Below are 20,050 nucleotides of genomic sequence, written 5' to 3'. Positions count from 1 at the left end.
AAATTTTAAACTTAAAAATATTAGAAAGGTACTGGCAGTTTTGCCCTAAAGCATAAATAGTATCTATGAATGACATACCTTGGCTGAATTCTGTAATTATAAATGACTGTAATGTAAAATTTTGCCAGGACTGGTCATTTAAAAATTCATATCAAAATTCCATGTTGAGCTAAAGCCATTTTAGAAAATCTCTTTATCCAGAGTGAGATGCATATGACATGTACGTTTAGATTCATCACAGCAGTATTTGTAATAGCAAAAACTACAAACAACATAAATACCCATACATAGGAGAACAGTAAAATGATTGAAATATAAAGAATTATAGGTATGCCATCATTTTTCGGTGATTAAAAAATTCTGGTAAAATAGACATATAAAATTTCCCATTTTAACCATTCTTTAAGTGTACAGTTCAGTGATATGCAACCATTTAAAAATCGTGTTGATTTCTGTGTGCTAAAATGATTAAAACCTCCAAGATATATGGTTAAATGGAAAAAGTACAGTGCAGAATATTATGTATTGAATGAATCCACTTTGCTTTAAAATTTTGTATTTAAAATACATTTAAAAATAAGTAAGGTACAGAGAATAAGTTTCACCCATGAACCTACTCTTGAAAGTGGCAATTCTTAACATTGGTCGTATTTCCTTCAATATATGTGTATGTAAAAAAATTCCAGATAAATGTGAAGTTCCTTGTCCTTTATTCCTTACTCTTTGCACCTTACTAACCTCTTGAGAATCATGAGTTTAGTGTGTATCTGATTAATCTATTTTTATACTTTTTCATACATATATAAGTAACATGAATACAGAATTATTGTTTTGTGTGCCCTTTAAAACTTGCTTAAATGTATGGCCTCTTCAACTTGCTTTCTTATTTCTCTCTCACCCTGAAGCTTGTTTTCTTCATTCAGCATTGTTTTTGAGTGTGAAAGGTTTTTGTTAAAAAGATATATGTATATACTTGGTTTTGCAAGACAGCTTCCTGGTGGCACACATAAGACATTGTTAATAGTATTCAGGGAATTCCCTGGCAGTCGAGTGGTTAGGACTCTGCACTCTCACGACCCGGTTCAATCCCTGGTTGGGGAACTAAGATCCCACAAGCTGCATGGTGTGGCCAAAAAAATAAATAAAATAACTCTCATACTTTAAAAAAATCGTATTCACACTTGGAAAGAAACACTGGGAATCTGTGAGGTGAGGTAGAATTTTTGCTTTTCATTTTATACCCTCTGAAGTGTTTGAAATTTTATTCTAGTTGTTATTTTGTAATGAAATAATTAAAGATGTAAAATTTTGATCCTGTTCACGTGGCAAGGAATGTGAACCTATCATGGCAGCTTATAAGGGTTAAATGATTTTTCCCTGTCCACACACCATGTGTCTCATGTGAAATGGGGCTGTCATGGATGTCATTCATTACAATGAAAGGAGCAGAACTTTTCCAGAAGTTATAGATTCTAGGAAGGAGGTAGGAGGCTGAGAGATTTCAATGAGGAAACCACTCAGCTTCCAGCTTGTTGAGTTTATGAAAACTGAAGGAAATCTGTCCTCTGAGAATGCATTGAGTATGAGCAGAGAAGGTGACTGAAAGGGCCACCAAAACATGCACACATGCTTAATGGGAATATGGAATTCTCAAGTTAAATGAGAATATGGAATTTATTCTACATCTTAAAGTTTAGACTTTTAGATTCCCTTAAAAACTTAAGTGTATGAACTTAAAAATGGCCGACCACATAAACTATATAAGTAACTAGTGAGAACCTACTGTATAGCACAGGGAACTCTACTCAGTGCTCTGTGGTGATGTACATGGGAAGAAATCCAAAAAAGAGGGGATATATGTATACGTAGAGCTGATTCACTTCTCTGTACAGCAGAAACTAACGCAACACTGTAAAGCAACTATACGCCAATATAAATAAATAAATAAATAAAATGTAAAACAAAAACCAAAGATGGGTCATATAGGAGGTGACGTCACTTATGGGCAGAATCTCCCTTTTTATATTGTAATTGCCTCTACAGTGACTGCAGTGATACCATGAGTCACGCAGAGGAGGTTTCTATGTGCTGGGGGCTGAGGAGTGTTCTAGGGTGTTGTCTAGGCTTCTCAGTGAAGAATTTGTCCATGAGAAGTGGAGCCAAAGGTGTGGATGAGCAAAAAATAAGCACTGCCTGCCTTGGGATTAAATTTTGAGGCCCATGATTTAAGAAAGTAAATTAGTATCTTGTAAAACGGGGTTAATAATATCTATTTCAGAGGATTACCAAGAGGAGGAATAAATTTTAAGATGTGGACATATGGTGTAAACTATAAATGGCTTTACAGGCATGAGACTATTATTACTATTTTAGTGGGAGTTCTGGAAGATATAGGTAATGTATTTCCGGGAATTGTTTCATTCCCCAAACTCATGATATGTGCCAAAAGCCCAGTCTATCTCAAGCCTTATCCTGTGGACAGCCATCTTATCTCTTATTTGTGAGAAGGACTCTCATTCCTAGAGGGTAGATTATGTGACCTAGTTTAGCAGAGGTCTGAGGACACTTAGAGAAATATGATTTTGACAAAATCTGGGAGGAGAACTCAGATGGGCATTTAAATCGGGAAGCACAAACACACCAGAACCTTAAAAGTCCTTATGGGGTCTGGCTCATGATGGCAAATGAGGAATTGAATTACAGTCTCTGTCTTTCTTGGATCATTCTCAATTCTTCCTAATTATGGCCAATACACTGTCCTGAGAATCTGAAATCTAAAAAGACATTTTCAAAGAATTGCAAGCTAATAATGGCAATGATAAAATTTGTCTTGCATCTTTTTTTCTTCATATCCTTACAGTTTTTGTCACAAAAGATACAGTGCTCAATAGCTACACATTTAGAGAGAAATGAGCCCAAAGATAAAACACTTTTGAAATTGCATGGTTCTTTTTTCTGTAAACACAAACAAGAAAAGCAATTTCTTAGCCCGGTACAGTCAATATCCTCAAAAGATTTTCCAGCGTTTCAATGATGAAATTCTTTCTGCATACAAAACTCAAAATTAACAATTTCTAGTCATCATTTAAATGAGAAACTTGAGTATGTTAACAATTTAGAAGATGTTTACATAAAAAGAGATCATTTCAACTTGATAATTATCCAGTCCACAAGAAAATCATGGGACACTCCTCTGGGAAATACAGAGCAGAACAAATGGAAAGAAAAGGAAATAGAATACAATGGAAACTTGGAAAATAAAAAGAGGAAATCATGTCATTTGAAAAAGGATGAATTGCCCTGATTCATGCAATAGCTTTTGGCTAGTTGGTGAGAGAGAATTTTGTGCATGTTGGACCCAGGTACATATTTTTGGAAACAGCTTCAGAACTAAATACTTCTCCTTTGGGGTTCTTGAAACCTTAGGTGATATGGTGATAAAGTCAAAGCCCAGAGGTTAATATCAAAGGGAGCAAATTCCTGAAAGAAAGTCATGGATTAGACCAGCACAAGCCTAGAAACAAAGGACAATTAGAACACAGACCAGACAGGCAAATGGGGTAGGTTTCCCGCAAACAGCAGTATGGAGACAGGAGTCCATCAATGCATCTTGTACCAAATGGCCCATGAAGAATATGAACTTATCCAAGTACAAAAATGAAAGTTTCTATTTTCTTCCAAAAACATCTACTAACTGGGCTCTGTTGACACCTCACTTGCATGCATTTTCCCAGTAGGTGACAGGACGCCCCCCCAACCAAGGACATCTTAGTCTGATTCCATAACTAGTCAAACATGTTTGATTATTAAGACAGGGTCATTTTCTTTGTTAAAAGTTAATCCTCTCCACTTAAAATTTCACTCCTATATTCAATTAAAGTCACTTCCTACCCTCCTGCTTCTCCCCACTGCCCACCCATTACCTAGCTTGAGGCTCCAGAGGCTTGATGGGATGACATGGGATGGGTTTGGGGGCAGGGAGGGTGGAAGTGGAAAAAAGTTGTGTCTTATGAGGCTCCACAGAACAAGTTGCCTTCCTTTTTTTTTTCTATCAAGGGGGCAGTTCTTTGTCCATGGTAATGAGGTTGCTGTTCCTCTTCTTTTGCTAATATGGTTTCATTATCTAGACTTTTCCCAAACAAATTCCCTAGGTGCCATAACCCAACTCCAGGGCCTCAGTCACAGGCATAGGCTTGGAACTTTGGGGAGAGCCTTGTCCCCCCTCCACCAGGCTGTGCCGCTATTTGAGCTTCCTTTCTCCCAGTTGGAAAGACCAAGGCATGGCATCAAGCCCAATTGCCAAGCAAGCACTCAATCATCAAGCCAGAAACCAGTTTCCCTTATTAAAGTAAGACCACAGATCTTCAAAATGATTCTCTTGGCTGGAGAATCATTAGAGAATAGTGCTGTACCAAGACAGGGTGCTGAGAGTGGTCCACAGTGCAGGCAGTAAGGCAGTGCATTATCTGTAGAGAATTTGAAAACAATAATAAACCAACTATAAATTAGTATGCTTTTTATCATCACCATACACTGGCAGTTCTAAACATCATCAGTGATAAAATACTTCTCCCTATAATTATCTTCTGTTGGTCTAAGTTCTAAACAATTATTGGGGTGTGTGTGTGTGCTTCCGATTAATACATTTTTATTGCTTATCTTTTAATAAACGTTAATTCTATATGGAGTTAATGTGGAGACCTCCCCATTAATCACCTGGCTCCCAACACACAGGGATTCTGTAACTTGCATTCCCTTCAAGAGTAAGTTCATAACAGTTCAATTTGGACGCCACCACTGCGTTTCTCCATATTACTTCTTTTCAACAGTGATTCAAAGTTAAATAATGGGAGTTTGGCATTAACATACACACACTACTGTATATAAAAGAGATAACCAGCAAGGACCTACTGTATAGCACAGGGAACTCTACTCAGTATTTTGTAATAACCTATAAGGGAAAAGAATCTGAAAAAATGGATATATATGTATATATAACTGAATCACTTTGTTGCTCACCTGAAACTAACACAACCTGTAAATCAACTATACTTCAATTTTAAAAAAGCAAAAAAAGGAGAAACATTAATTCTTTAATTAAAAAAAACAAAATTAAATAATGATAGCACAGCAGTTGTGAAGAGGAAGAAATAGAACTATAGAACTTCAGTTCTGTTACTTTATGTGGCCACTTGGAGTTTTTATTTGTCTTTGAAATGTAAAAGCGTAAAGTTACAAGCTGTGAGGTATGACATATCTGGTTGGTTTGTGCACACTTCAGTTTGCACATGCAATATTTTACTGAACTTGAATGCTATCTTTTCTTTTGTTTTTTGTTTTTTGGACGTGAACCACTTTCAAAGTCCTTATTGAATTTGTCACAGCACTGCTTCCGCTCTATGTCTTGGCTCCTTGGCCATGAGGAATGTGGGATCCCAGCTCCCCGACCAGGGATGGAACCCACACCCCCTGCCTTGGGAGGTGAAGTTCCAACTGCTGGACCACCAGGGAAGTCCCAAATACTATCGTTAAATAGTTGAAATATATTCTTCTTTTTAAATTGCTAACTAAAGAATGAATCAACAATGCTGCTATATGTGTCTTGTACATATCTTTTGGAATGCATGTGCATGCATTTCTGTTGGGTATATACCTAGAAATGGAATTTCTGGCTCATAGGAAATAAGTATATTCAACCCCAGTAGAATATGCCAAATTTTTGTTTCCCCCAAATGGATATACATACTTACATTACCACCAAAAAAAAATAAAATAAATAAAATCCTAATTTAAAAAAAAAAAAGAAAAAAGAATGAATCAAGAAAATAAAACATTAAATCAATGGTACCATTCAGTAGTGGCAGATATTTTTAAATGCTTAGGAATTATTTTTGCTAGTAACCTCCATGTTTCGTACACTAATTGAACATGGAACGTATCAGATCCATCCATATTGAAGATGGTAAAGTTGAAATAAAGGAGTCATTCTTGGGCTTCTTTGCCATTTCTGGAAAATTCACTGCTGAGCCCACAGAAGAGATATTGAAACAATGGATGGTGGATGAGCATAATCATCTGTCAAGGTCAATCGTATGACAAAGCTGAAACTGACAGATACTCACAGTGGTGTCAGGCACCAATCAAAAAACTACTCCCAATCCTTCTATGTGTCTTGTGAGAAGCACTTTTTGGAGTTTTGCAGAGTTCATCTATTTGGAGGTGTTGTTTTACGTGTGGTTCTTCTGGAACGTTGGAAAACACTTATTCATTCATTCAGTTCCCATCTCATTGGTGGAAAACACTGCAGAGTATGTGTTTAACAGTGAAAAGTGCTTCCCAGACCAGATGGCACACCCATTATGGAGCTATATAGTCAAAACAAGTTTGAAAAGTTGATCTTCAAAGTACAATACAATCCAAAAGAAAATGTGGACCCAAGAAGATTAGCTTAAAATTTCCCTCTGCCGCATGCAATTTTTCTTTTCTGAGTTACCTTTTTTCTGGTGTGAAGTGTTAGATGAAGTTAATCAAACCTCAAAATTTTTGCAGACAGCCCAAATCAGCCTTGAACAACGTACGGTGAAACAGCAAGCTTTAAAATTATTGCATGAAGATCAACACTGAGAAATTCTGAAGAAGGCTGTAGTTATGCCACATAACATTGAAAGGACCAAAAGCGCACCAAAATGGTACCAAAGTGAAAACAACTGAACTACAGCAGACGCAGGAAGAAATTGTACCTGAACTTTCCTTATCCTTTACAAAAATCAGCTGTCATAGAGGCAACTATCCTTATGCACTGGTATATTCAAAAAAATTGTGTAAACAAGCCTCACTGGAATCTTCTTCCATCCTTTGAAGCTCTAACACAGCACGCCTTCCCCTTGTTAAGCTGCTGTATAAAACTCTTTTCCTACACGTCTCTGTAAAGTATTCCCACATGTATAATACATTTTTGATCTGTTAATCTGTTTATTGTCAATTAGTTCACAGGCTCCTGACCATACAGTCCTAAGTTGACAGAGAAAAAGGTTTTCTTCCCAACAAGATATAAGAAAATGGATGTTTACATAGAAAAAAAATCAAATCTTAAAGAAGAATGCCAAAAGATATAAAACAAGAGATGCTGGTCTTACATTACTAGGAGATAGAAAAACAGCTAGGATTGGACCACCTCATTGTTTTTACCCCAAATTGGATACTTGTTCTAAAGTGAGGGATCAAATAGCATCTCTGATTTTTGAAGAAGAAGAAAAAAATCCAAAAGTTTGTATGAAAAATGATAAAAATTTATGTTGAATTTACCAAAGATATTCTAATGAAAAGTTTTGGTTTTTATTAATGTCTTCTATTTATTTGTTTGTTTTGGGCTGCGTTGGGTCTTCATTGCTGCACGCGGGCTTTCTCTAGTTGCAGCGAGCGAGGAGCTGCTCTTTGTTGCGGTGCACGGGTTTCTCATTGTGGTGGCTTCTCTTGTTGTGGCGCGTGGGCTCTAGGCACATGGGCTTCAGTAGTTGTGGCACACGGGCTCAGTAGTTGTGGCTCAGGGGCTTAGATGCTCCGCAGCATGTGGGATCTTCCCAGACCAGAGCTCGAACCCGTATCCCCTGCATTGGCAGGCGGATTCTGAACCATTGTGCCACCAGGGAAGTCCTAATGAAAAGTTTTTTGACGAAGACATTTGAAAGCTGCCGGAATGGAGCCCAAAGAAACAATGACATTGCAATTTCCGGAATTTATTGTGAAATGGGATTTTTACGAATCTCTGCCAAACTTATCCTTCTGCTTAAGACTTTTCACTACTCTTTGTATATGTATTGCATCGTGTGAAAAAAACTTTTGAAATTAAAATGAATAAAAAGTAGTTCTTCAACAAACCATGAGGGAAGATAGACAGACAACACTGGCAAAATGTGAATACAAGAAGAAGGTCCATTTTGAAAAAAATTAAGGTTTGAAGACAATAACTGTAATGTTATTCATTACTGTGCTAGACCAATATGAAGGAATACATTTTTCCCTTTTTTCAAGAAATGTATTAATATAATTAAATGTATTAAGCCATTACTTTTTACCTTTTTTGGCAATATTTTGTTAATTTTCTATTGCTTTTTTACTAGCATGATTATAGTTACAGAGATGAATGAAGCACTCTTCACTGTTTACATTTCTTTTCTGTCCATTATTATGTACTTGTTTCAGTCTGTGATAATTACTGAAATAATCTTATGATGGGGGGTATGAAGAAACTCTCAAAGACCCTAGGTGGGCCTCTAGAGGCACCACTGCTTAAGCCCCTTCCTCAGCCTCCCCCCACAAACTTGCATCCCACCCAGCCTCTCCATATCAATCAGGGAGGCTGAGGTGGAAACGCAGGCTTTGCGCCATTAAAGGTCGATCAACAACCCCCACCCCCACCCCCACCCCCCTCCACACACACACACCACTAATCATTTCTGGAGCTAGAATGTGGGGTACTTAGTACCATTTGTTCTCAGAATTGCTTTTATCTTCAATTCTGGAAAACAGGAAATGTTTTGACCAACTCCTCACACCACCACACTTTTTTTTTTTTTTTTTTTTTTTTTTTGCGGTACGCGGGCTTCTCACTGTTGTGGTCTCTCCCGTTGCGGAGCACAGGCTCCGGACGCACAGGCTCAGCGGCCACGGCCCACGGGCCCAGCCGCCCTGCAGCATGTGCGATCTTCCCGGACTGGGGCACGAACCCGTGTTCCCCGCATCGGCAGGCGGACTCTCAACCACTGTGCCACCAGGGAAGCCCACATTTTTTTAAAAAATATATCTTTACTGGAGTATAACTGCGTCACAATACCGTGTCTGTCACACAACAAAGTGAATCAGCCGTATGCATACATACATCCTCATATCCCCTCCCTCTTGAGCGTCCCTCCCACCCTCCCTATCCCACCCTTCTAGGTGGTCACAAAGCACCGAGCTGATCTCCCTGTGCTATGCGGCTGCTTCCCACTAGCTATCTATTTTACATTTGGTAGTGTATATATGTCCATGCCACTCTCTCACTTCGTCCAAGCTTACCCTTCCCCCTACCCGTGTCCTCAAGTCCATTCTCTATGTCTACGTCTTTATTCCTGCCACTGGAATAAATGTGGCCATGCCACTAGATTCATCAGTACCATTTTTTTTTTCGATTCCACATATATGCGTTAGCATACGGTATTTGTTTTTTTTTTTTGTTTTTTGTTTTGTTTTGTTTTTTGTGGTACACGGGCTCCTCACTGTTGTGGCCTCTCCCGTTGCGGAGCACAGGCTCCGGACGCACAAGCTCAGTGGCCATGGCTCACGGGCCCAGCCACTCCGCGGCATGTGGGATCTTCCCAGACCGGGTCAGGAACCCGTGTACCCTGCATCAGCAGGCGGACTCTCAACCACTGCGCCACCAGGGGAGCCCAGCATACGGTATTTGCTTTTCTCTTTCTGACTTACTTCACTCTGTGTGACAAACATTTTAAAACAAGTAGATCAGTTCTTGAATCACTTCTTCTACTGAACTTGATCGTACCAGACAGGCATTGCTTAATATGCATAAAAAATAATTTTAGTTTAACGGGATAATTTTGAGGCTTTCCTGTAATAAAAAAAATTTTTTAATTCTCAACTTTAAGTATCTTATATCACTTAAACTTATAGTTTTAAAATAGAACGGTAGAGAAAATTAAAATATGTGATCATACCCCTTTAATGCACAGGAGAAAAAGTCACATGAATTATCATCTTTGTAGCTGCTGCAATACTGACAGTATTTGCCAGTAATGGAAACTTTGCTTCTATTTCCAGTTGAGAAAGACAAAAATGGTTCTGATATGCACAGCGTTATTTTGTTGGCAAAGATATATACTTATTAAATTAGGTTTAAAAACTTGAGACTGTGTGACATAAATCCTCTCTGCAATTGTTCAGAGTTGCTCTCAGGCAAATCATTTTCCGATTTCTTCATCTGCTTTGCTTCTCCAAAAGTATGAGAGTTTGAGGGAGAATGAGTCTCTGTGTGGTTCCCTCCTGGAAAGAAGTCATCAATGCAGGACCACAAATGAGCAGCCCAGGCTGTGTTCCTTGGTTGATGAGCAAGAAGTCTGGGCAAATGGAAGCCAGTTTTTGTTTCCTTTTCCTCCTGTTACTGGTTGGCGATTTAGGGTCTTGAGATCAGTGTGTATTTGATTTTTCTCTGTGCAAGCTAAGCCCTTCAGGTACAGCCCTTGGAATAACATTGCAGAAAGGGAAAGAGAAAAACAAGATCGTGAAGCTTAGGTGTCTTTTGCTTTGGAAGGGGATTTGTACCTTGCTTAGTGATTTCTTTATAATATACACTGCATGTAATGAGAAATGAAGGCTTTTAAGTGTCTGCTCTCCATTTAAAGAGAATATTGGTTCTAGTTCACTGACACAGAGGCAGGAAAATTAGTAAGCTGAGTTCAATCAACATAATTGATGGCTCCCTGAGAAAATCTTTAAAATCATGCATCTTTTTTCTTTTAACAAGAGAGGCTATCTAGATCTGATTTTTTTTAAAAAATCCAAAATGTTTAAAGACTGAGACTTCAAAGGAATAAAGCTTAATCATAATGGTGGCAGCCCAGTCTTGATTTATACAGTAAGGCCTTTTAATTTGGGCTACACCACCAGCATTAGGCCATTTCCTTTTTAACATTCTTGGAAATAGTGATACTTCAATGAAATACACTGGGACCTGAAATAAACATTTTCCTGATTAATTAAGATTGGCTTCCTGTCACAGACCCCTTGGGTTGGGTGCCTCAAAACTTTTTTTTTAATGCCTGTAGTGTTTGCCCAGAGTAAGGAAACAATTGTGAAACTCTAGGTGTTGAGTAGGAAGAGTATACTGGTTGTGCAAATTTTACTAATTTATGGTTAATGAAGTGGACTGAACCTGTGACTGGATTTTGTCCGCCCAAAAAGCTTGCCAATCCCATTCTTCTCAAAACTGACCCCGGGGCTTCCCTGGTGGCGCAGTGGTTGAGAGTCCGCCTGCCGGTGCAGGGGACACGGGTTCATGCCCCGGTCCAGGAAGATCCCACATGCCACGCAGCGGCTGGGCCCATGAGCCATGGCCGCTGAGCCTGCGCGTCCGGAGCCTGTGCTCCGCGGCGGGAGAGGCCACAACAGGGAGAGGCCCGCGTACCGCAAAGAAAAACAAAAAACAAAAAAACTGACCTCAGTCCTTTGGCCGCAGGGCTGGGATGAGCTAATCCTCGTGCATTTTCCATCTTGGCAACAGCATTGATCAGAGTGTGAGTCTCTGTCCACGCAGGGCAACCCCTTCCCCGGAACGGATAAACACTCAGAGGAAAAAAAGTTCTTTCTCTCTGCTAAATTAAGACTGCCGGGGGACAGGTTCCCTGCCACAAGGAGGTAAACAGGAGAGGGTGACCACAAGTAGAAGACTTGAAAGCCAGATGCGGAGAAAGAATCTGGCCCCGGTGATCTCCAGGTCTGTCTCTGGTTCCCAAAGCCCTGCCTTTAGGTTTGGTATCTACCACAGTAGCTCACCCAGCTACGTGAGTAGTGAATCAGCTAGCTTGCTCTCCCTCTCTCTCTTTTTTGCTTAAAAACCATTTGTTTCACTTATGGTAACCAGGGGTTAAGGGGCTGGAGGGACAAACTGGGAGATTAGGATTGACATAAACACACTACTACATACAAAATAGATAACCAACAAGCATCTACTGTATAGCACAGGGAACTCTAGTCAATACTCCGTAATGGCCTACATGGGAAAAGAATCCAAAAAACAGTGGATATATGTATATGTATAACTGATTCATTTTGCTGTACACCTGATACGAACACAATATTGTAAATCAACTATACTCCAATAAAAATTTTTAGAAAATCATTTGTTTCTGCAACTTGCAGCCTCAAAGTCCAGACTCATACATGTACCATTTTTCTGCATTCATTTTTCTTTTTTCAGTTTACATACAGGAAGCCTCTCTTTTGTTTCTCTGATGCGCAGTTATATCAGTTATGTTAGCTTGAGGAAATGCATAGAGGCACGTAACAACCACTGTAGCCAGATACAGAACGATTCCATCACTCCCCAAAATGCCCTTATGCTGACCCTTTACAGTCACTCCCTGCACCCAAGCCCAGCCCCTGGGAACCAGCAATCTGTTCTCCATTCCAATAGTTTTGCCTTTTTCAGAACGTTATGTAAATGGAAGCATAGACTATGTAGTCTTTTGTGTATGGCTTCCTTCACTTAGCCCAGGGATTGGCAAACTTGTTGTATAAAGGGCCAGGTAGGAAATATTTAACTTCGTGAGCCTTATGGTCTCTGTTTCAACTACTTGACTCTGATATAGTAGCATGAAAGCAGCCCCAGACAATACATAAATGACTAGGTGTGGCCAGAGCTGGCCTGCAGATCAAATAGTTTGCTGATTCCTGACTTAGCATAATGCTAAGTCATACTTGCTTTACATTTAATTTGCTCTTCTTTTTCTGGTTTCTTCAGGAAGAAGCATAGAACATTGATTTGAGGCCTCTCTTTTCTAATATGAGTTAATGCTATAAGTTCCCCCCTAAGCACTGCTTTAGCTACAGTTGGAAATTTTGATTTTTATTCCGTTCAAACTATTATCTAAATTTGAGATTTCTTCTATTACCCATGTATTATTATTTAGAAGTGTGTGTGTTAAATTTCCAAATATTTAGGGATTATTCAAATATCCTCTTCTTACTGTCAAATAGGCACATAGGATGTTACAAAACCATCTAAGCTTTCATGAGAATCAGAAAAGTCTGAGAATTTGTGGCAAAAATTGCCAACACATGGAAATATTAGTTTTAGACAAAATTGTTAGTCCATTTTAGTTCTCCTCTCCTCTTTTCCTCCCATGTTTTTACACTTTAGAAATTTAGATAAATGTTTTCATAATCGATATATGCTTAGCAATTTGCTTTCCCCTTCAGTTTATGCTGAGATTTATACCTGCTGTTCCAGTTTATTCACATGACTTACTCTATTGGTAACCACTCAACAATGATACAAGCATCTATTTAACCATTCTCCTCTTGATAATGCTGTTTCCTTACTTATGCTGTTGCAAACAATGATGTCTTGTTTCTACCATCTTATTTCATATTTTTGGTTTACCCTAATTTTAATTTTCTTTCATTTTCCCCCTGCTAATTTGGAAGCTATGGCTTGTATTTTATGCATGACAAACTACCTTTAATTTTAAATATAAATATTTAACTATATATTTTTCAAACAATACTTAGAGTTTTTCAGTATTTTAGTTGTTTTCCTGAATAGGATACAGGCCATAGCATGCTTCAGCTATTCATTGAACAACTCCTTCCTTCCTGTTATTTTTTTCTACTTCTAATTTTTAAATTTTTTGACACAAAAAATAGTAGAAGCTGTATATTAAATAACTAATTTAAGACTTTAATCTCTTTCTGTGATGAATTTTGTTTCTTATAATTCAAGCCTTATGAATTCATTTCTTTTTGTATACAAAAAGTTTTTATAGGTTGTATACTTTCTTAGTTTTGGTCTGAAAATATCTAGTTTTTAATCTCAATCTTGAATAATAGTTTACCTAGGCTTAAATAAAAGTCTACGTTGATAGTTATTGTCCCTTTAGCACTTTAAGCATATTAGCGTATTACCCTCTGTCTTTCTTTGCTGCCCGTGACAAATATGCTGTCAGTCTGTGATTCCTTTGTCATAACAGCTGACACTCTTTGAGTGCCTGCTCTGTACCAGTGAGCTAAGCACAAATAAGAACCCACACTTCACAACAACCTCTGAGGTAAGTACTGTTAATATTTTCGTGTTATAGATAAGGAAACCAGAGCACCTAGAGTGTGTCTTGGTGTGCCTTGAAGTGTCTTGGTCAGAGTCTACAGCCAATTGGTGGTAGAGCTGGAACTGTGTACTGATCTTTCTCATACTTAGTACTCTTGAGTGTGCTTCGGGGTTAGTAAATTGTGTCCTTCAACTCTGGAAAATTCTCAGCTCAAATCTCTTCAAACACTGCTTTCCCACTATTCCCTTCTTACTCTCTTATCAAATTTCTATGTTGGCAAAGGTTGTGCAGGTAGCACACTGCACAATTCTAGTGGCACCATTCACACCAGAGGCTATGAGCCTTTAATTTTCAACTCATTTTCACTCAATTAGTATAGAGTCGATTTTGTCAATTCTCAAAGAACTGATGTATAATTGAGAAATTTCTACCACATGTCTATAAGATAGCAGCTACCTATCTGGTGCTCCAGAAAAGAAGATTGTTTCTGATGACAAATTGCTAACTAATTCAGAATTACCTTGGCTTTTATGGTAATAAAAATAATAATGATGATGATGATTATAATGTTAATGATAATACCTTCCTCATGTGTCATGCTCCACCGTCTTAAAAATGATGCACATACATTATTTAACCAAACTATCTCATCACAATCCTGTGAGATAGTTTGGGAGTATGGTATCATTACCCCCATTTATTACATAAGGAGACCAGATCTTAGTGAAACCAAGTGGTTTACACAAGCTCACAAGGTTACAAAGCTCTGAATGGCAATTGGACTCGAGTTTTCTGAATCTAAAACAGTGCTCACAGCACTCTCAAAGAAATAGTAATGTGAATAGTAAGGTCCAAGACCAAAGGAAGACCTGTGGAAATCAATGAGGTCTATGGTACCACCCTTGATGTGTCATTACTATTATTAACTTTACCATAAAATAAACCACATTCAGTAACGTAACTAACTATGGTACAGGGTAACAACTTTTGATGTGCCACACAACTGTTTACCATAAATATCACCCGTGGTTTCCCATGACTGAGGCACAAAGTCTAAGCACCATAGCCTTCCACACCTTGGCTCCCCCTTACATTTTTCTGGTCACTTTCCTTATTAACCCTGTTCTAGGCATTATAGTTTTTCAACATTCCTGAACACCTCAAGCCCTTTCAGAGCAGACTTTTCTCTTCTCTCTGGTTTCTGCTCCCTCTGCCCCTCTGTGGAGCCCATGGAGCAGGAAACCACTTACCATGACGTTGCCATGCATGAGATCACCTCATCAGTGACTTCTTTGTCAATTTTCTTCTTTTCTGTGCCTGTTTCTTTCCCACTAAACTCTGAGCTCATAGAGAGTGGGGCTAGTTCTTAGTTGTCTGTGAATCCACAGTTCGCAGCACAGGGCTTGGGCCATACACAGGGAGGGCCTAACATTTTGTGAATGAATGAATGAATTGAAATACAAAAAGTATTTCCGGGTATAATAGTTTTATGAAGTTTTACAGTTTGAAAACCCTTTCATATGTTAATACTTAACCTTTTATTTTCAAGATCTCTGAAAAATACTAAATACCGCATTAATATATGTCAAAAGAATAATAAATTAACTAATGAATAAATTAGTGGATCATAGCGATAAAATAATGCAATACCTCCATGTGTATTTAATAATAACTCTTCTCACATTAAAATGTAATGCAGTCAGTTTCATGTGCAATTAACTCTTAACCTTTACTGACATTTAAATCTATAAGCTCACACATTTAATCTTTAAAATGAATGCAGTGTAAAATGCTTAAAGTTTGTCAGGGAATCTGAACAAAAAGGCACGAGCAAACACAACTTGCCATGTTAGATATTGATTTCATCATTTCTGACCTGGGAATATAAAATCAATGTCTTAATACGGCAGCCGATGATGAATGCTGAAGGCTAGATGAGCTTCCTGTGTGTATTCATTCTGATGGTAAGTGAAACAAAAGGGATCCATCGTGAATTACGTCTGTGGCAGTTGATTAAACCTGCATGCGCAGTCACAGTGTGACTGAAATATCATCGGATCCATGATGGGTTGCCCTTGCAGAGGCTGTTTGCCTTGAGGGAGCAGCAGACAGGCAGATCCTCCGCAGTTCGGTGATTTTACTGCATATATACAATTTCAGACAAGTGCAACAGAAAATACTCAGAGTAAGGGCAGCCCCGGAAAGACAGCCAAGCCGTAAATGACAGATTGGCTGTTCTCAGAGATGCAAGGCACAGGGCAGTTTGATAAGCCTTAAGAAAGGAGCAATGGACGCCTGGCATTTCATTCCATTGTCAAAGCCAGACTAAAGAAAATCATGTCTCTGCTGGGTTTGTAAGCAGGCTAGGAAGGAAAAATACAAGCAAACATTCAAGAAGAGAAAACTGTAAAAGCACTCTTTTCACAGCTGGCCCAAGTACCATACTAAATTAAATGAGGAATTTAAGAGCTATAGAGGGAGGAACGACCACAGGGAAAGAAAATTCCATCACAAGGTTGTTTGTTTCCATGACAAATTGCTAAGTCATTCAGAATTACCTTGGCTTTTAGTGTTTCCATCACTTCCCTTCTCATTCAGCAGATATTAATAAGGATCTTGCTAGGATATATAGAGAATGTAAAGGGAATGCACAGGTCACACCTGTGCTCAGGCGGCCTTATTTGGTTAAAAATACCCTTTATCATTATGGATGTGATTGCAGTTGGAGGCTACAATGAAGAATGTCTGGTTCTTGCTTGAACACATTTTCCCACAGACTCCAGTGAATTCTATATGTTACTAGATTCCATTATTATTATGTCATCTTAGAGATATTTACTTTGGGAGGTGTTTAGCATCTTTGGGGCCATCAGAATGTTGTTTAGGGAGTGATTTCTCCAAGTACCTGAGCATTAGGATCTATTTCAGCAGAGGGTAAGAGTTAGGGGGTGTTTTATTTATTTATATGTTCAAATTCGGCAATTTATTTCTATCCTAAGGCTTTTTGTTAATCTGGTATTCTCCCAGGCCATTTTAGAAATCTCTATGATGCATGCCCATTAAAAACTGAATTATATTTCCTCAGCAGCTAGATAAGGTATTAACTCTAGGTGTCAGTTACTTACAAAGTTTTTTCAGCTTTTATTCTAATATAATCATAAAATAAACATGGATTCAGACGCTCATAGGCTAAAATACCTGCCAAAGAGAAATTGGGGGGACAATTTTCCTTTTGTGGGACGCTCTGTGTTTGTGGGTCTTCAGAACAACTGGATGTAAACATATTAACGTAATCACTTCACAAGTTGAACTGAAGGAGGAAATATCAGCAAATGAATACAATGCATTCTGGGGGTCTTTTGCTAATTTTAAATAATTCTCTGAAATATTATTCTAGGCTTCTTAATGACAAGTGGCTTTTATTGGTCTTGACTATATTTTCTCAATTATTTGGCATTTTGAACAAATACCTCACTTTCCATTATGCTACATGTGTTTAATTCAATTCAATAAACATTTAAAAGCTTCTACTTATACTCTTTTTACCTGAGAAATGTATATCCCAAGGGCTGTGTGCTGGAAAATCTAGCTAGCTAAAAAGCAAAAACTTTGGGGCAGTTTCTGGAATCTAAATTTTACACAGGAGTCAATTTAAACATTTTTTCATGAAAATTACTAATACTGTATGATAGATTCGAATGTAAAATTTACTTGAATTTTTAAGACAAAGCACAAAGAAATTTCATCCTAAAGCAGTCTTGAGGCATATACTCCTCTGCTATGAGTGGTACATGGGGGAAAATGTGAGAACATTCTATGCAAGATAAGTGATTAGTCACATAGCACTGAGAAGTACAAACAGTCTAGCCATGTTCCTCTTACTCATCGAGCTTACAATTAGGAGGCAGAAGATACATTCGCAATGAACACAAACAGAATCTGTGAAAAGACACAAGGGAAAGATCAATTCTGATTAATATAGGCGCCATGTGGGTGTGAAAGTTTGGAAAGGGCCTGGAAATCCTAGCAGAATTCCAACAGGTAGAATGGGGGGGAGGGTGTTCCAGGTAGCGTGCTCAGCCTGTGCAAAGGCCCAGCGGCATGAACCGGGATGGAGGATTTAGGAACAAGAAATCATGTTGTGTGGCTAGAATATAAGCACAGGACACAAGAAAGAAGATTTATCAAAAGTTGTGCTTAAGTATAAACCAATATCCAGTCTTTAAAGGACTCTTCCTGCGAAGAATTAACTTTGTAAAGTGAAAATTATGACCCCGTTTATCTGCAAAAAGATTGGATTTTTAAATTCATTTAGATTGGGGCACAGCTGCATATTATCATCTTTTAGAATAGGTTAGGTGAGCATGTTTTTCTTCATTTACCCACAGAGAGATTTTTTTTTTAATTTCCACGTACAATTATGTAGTGCCTACCATTGCCAAGCACAGTGCTAGAGCCAACTGGCAAAGAATGCCTCTCCCCTCTAAAAAGAGATAGAAAACCTTCTCTGAAAGAAGACTGAGCAGGTGTGCTGTCTTCCTTTTACCAACACATCCTAGCTGAGGCCTGAATTTAAGTGCATGAGAAAAACCAGTCACCATGAGGCCACCAATTACAGACAATAGTTCCCAATATTCTCACAAACTTGGAAGAAAACAAATAAATCACATCATTTAACTCAATACCTGTGTTTCCTCCCCAAGAGTTGGAGGATTCCCATAGCGGCCTCCCTTCCCTTCCTCTTCCCCTCACTCAGAAGTGTAGCTTTCGTTTTCTATGAATAATACTGAGAAATTTTATACACTGTGAAAAGGCAGAAATAATGACCACATTTAAAACTTTTCATCAGAGTGAAAAGAACAGCTGTTGAGATGGAAAATTACTTCAGTGCCAAGAAGAATACTAACACTGACCCACTTTAAGATCATAGACTGACATAGAAAGCAAAATTAATTGGGACCTTGTCAGAAGAATTTCGTGCTGCCTGAGGCAGATCGAGAGTGATGAGGTAGAAAGACTGACCAAGCCAAAGGGCAGTGTGCAGTGGGGTGAGTCCTTGTTATGGTCACTACTACCAGCATCTGTGTACCAGCTCTGTGGCATCAGACACTGAATTTTCCCAGTGCTCTCAGCGCTATCAGGCTTGAGTGATACAAAAAACAAAAAGCAAAAAAAAAAAAAAAAAAAAAAAAAAAACCTTTTATGTGTCAATGTCAGTTTTTTAATCTTGAGATCAATGGTCAGGAAAATCCCTGGTCATACATTTCCGCCACAGGAGCATCCCCTCTGCCGCCAGGATCCTGGGAAGGACCAGAAGGCTGTTTGGCGGGCGTAGAATTGGAACAAAGGCAGGTGGGAGTCAGAAAGCTGAATCACACAGGTCTCAGCTCAGCCCCACAAGGGCAATGCCTGCCTTCTGTTGCATGAGACGAAGTGCCATAGTGATGGGCGGGTGGGTTTGGGAATCAGTCAGATCTGGGTTTGAGCTCAGAGGGGCCATTTACCAACAATCACCCCTGGAGAGTTAGGCAGCCTCTCTTAAAGCTGCAGTTCCCTCTGTGAAACGTTACGGAGTTAACAGCAAAAACTATCCCTTAGTGAACACCCTGTGGACCAGGCTGTGTGCCCAGCTCTCTGCAGGCTTCTCTCAACTGACAACAACCCTCCAAGGTGACTGATGAGGAAACCAAGGCATCGCTGCTCCCTGCAGAAATAGTGACGGACCAGCCCCACTGTGATACCTTGTAACTGTTCCATTTCATGGTGACGGGCTTGCTCTTTCTGCAGCTTTCTCCTGGCTCCCCGAGGAAAAGTGAGAAAACTGCCCTCTGATCCCTTGACTCCTGTGGGGGCGGTGTTTGGGGTCTGGGAGGGAAGCAGAAACTCTAGTTCTGTGATGTAGAGGGAGGAGGACCAGTGGGGTCTTCCAATCTAGCTTGGGGCTCCTTTTCTCCTAAAATATCTAAAATCAAACACACATCACACTGTGACATATAATTTGATTCCTGTCCCACCCTCCAAATCTCCATCTGGCCCATGAGAGCGATTCATATTTCTTTTATTTAAATATTTTACCCTTAGTTTGTGTAATACTTCTGACTTCAATTTGTTGAGTGCATTCACACCTCCCACCTCTGTGGTGTATACTTAAGCATCCACTCACTGGCCAGCCCTGAAAGAGGTTGTGTCCAAAGTTACCTTCTCCTTGGCTTCCTCCCCTGGCTATGGAAGCG

Source organism: Mesoplodon densirostris, chromosome 12 (assembly GCF_025265405.1).
Source record: "Mesoplodon densirostris isolate mMesDen1 chromosome 12, mMesDen1 primary haplotype, whole genome shotgun sequence".
NCBI lineage: Eukaryota > Metazoa > Chordata > Mammalia > Artiodactyla > Ziphiidae > Mesoplodon > Mesoplodon densirostris.
The sequence above is the reverse complement of the archived record's forward strand: the minus strand, read 5'-3'. Positions refer to the sequence as shown.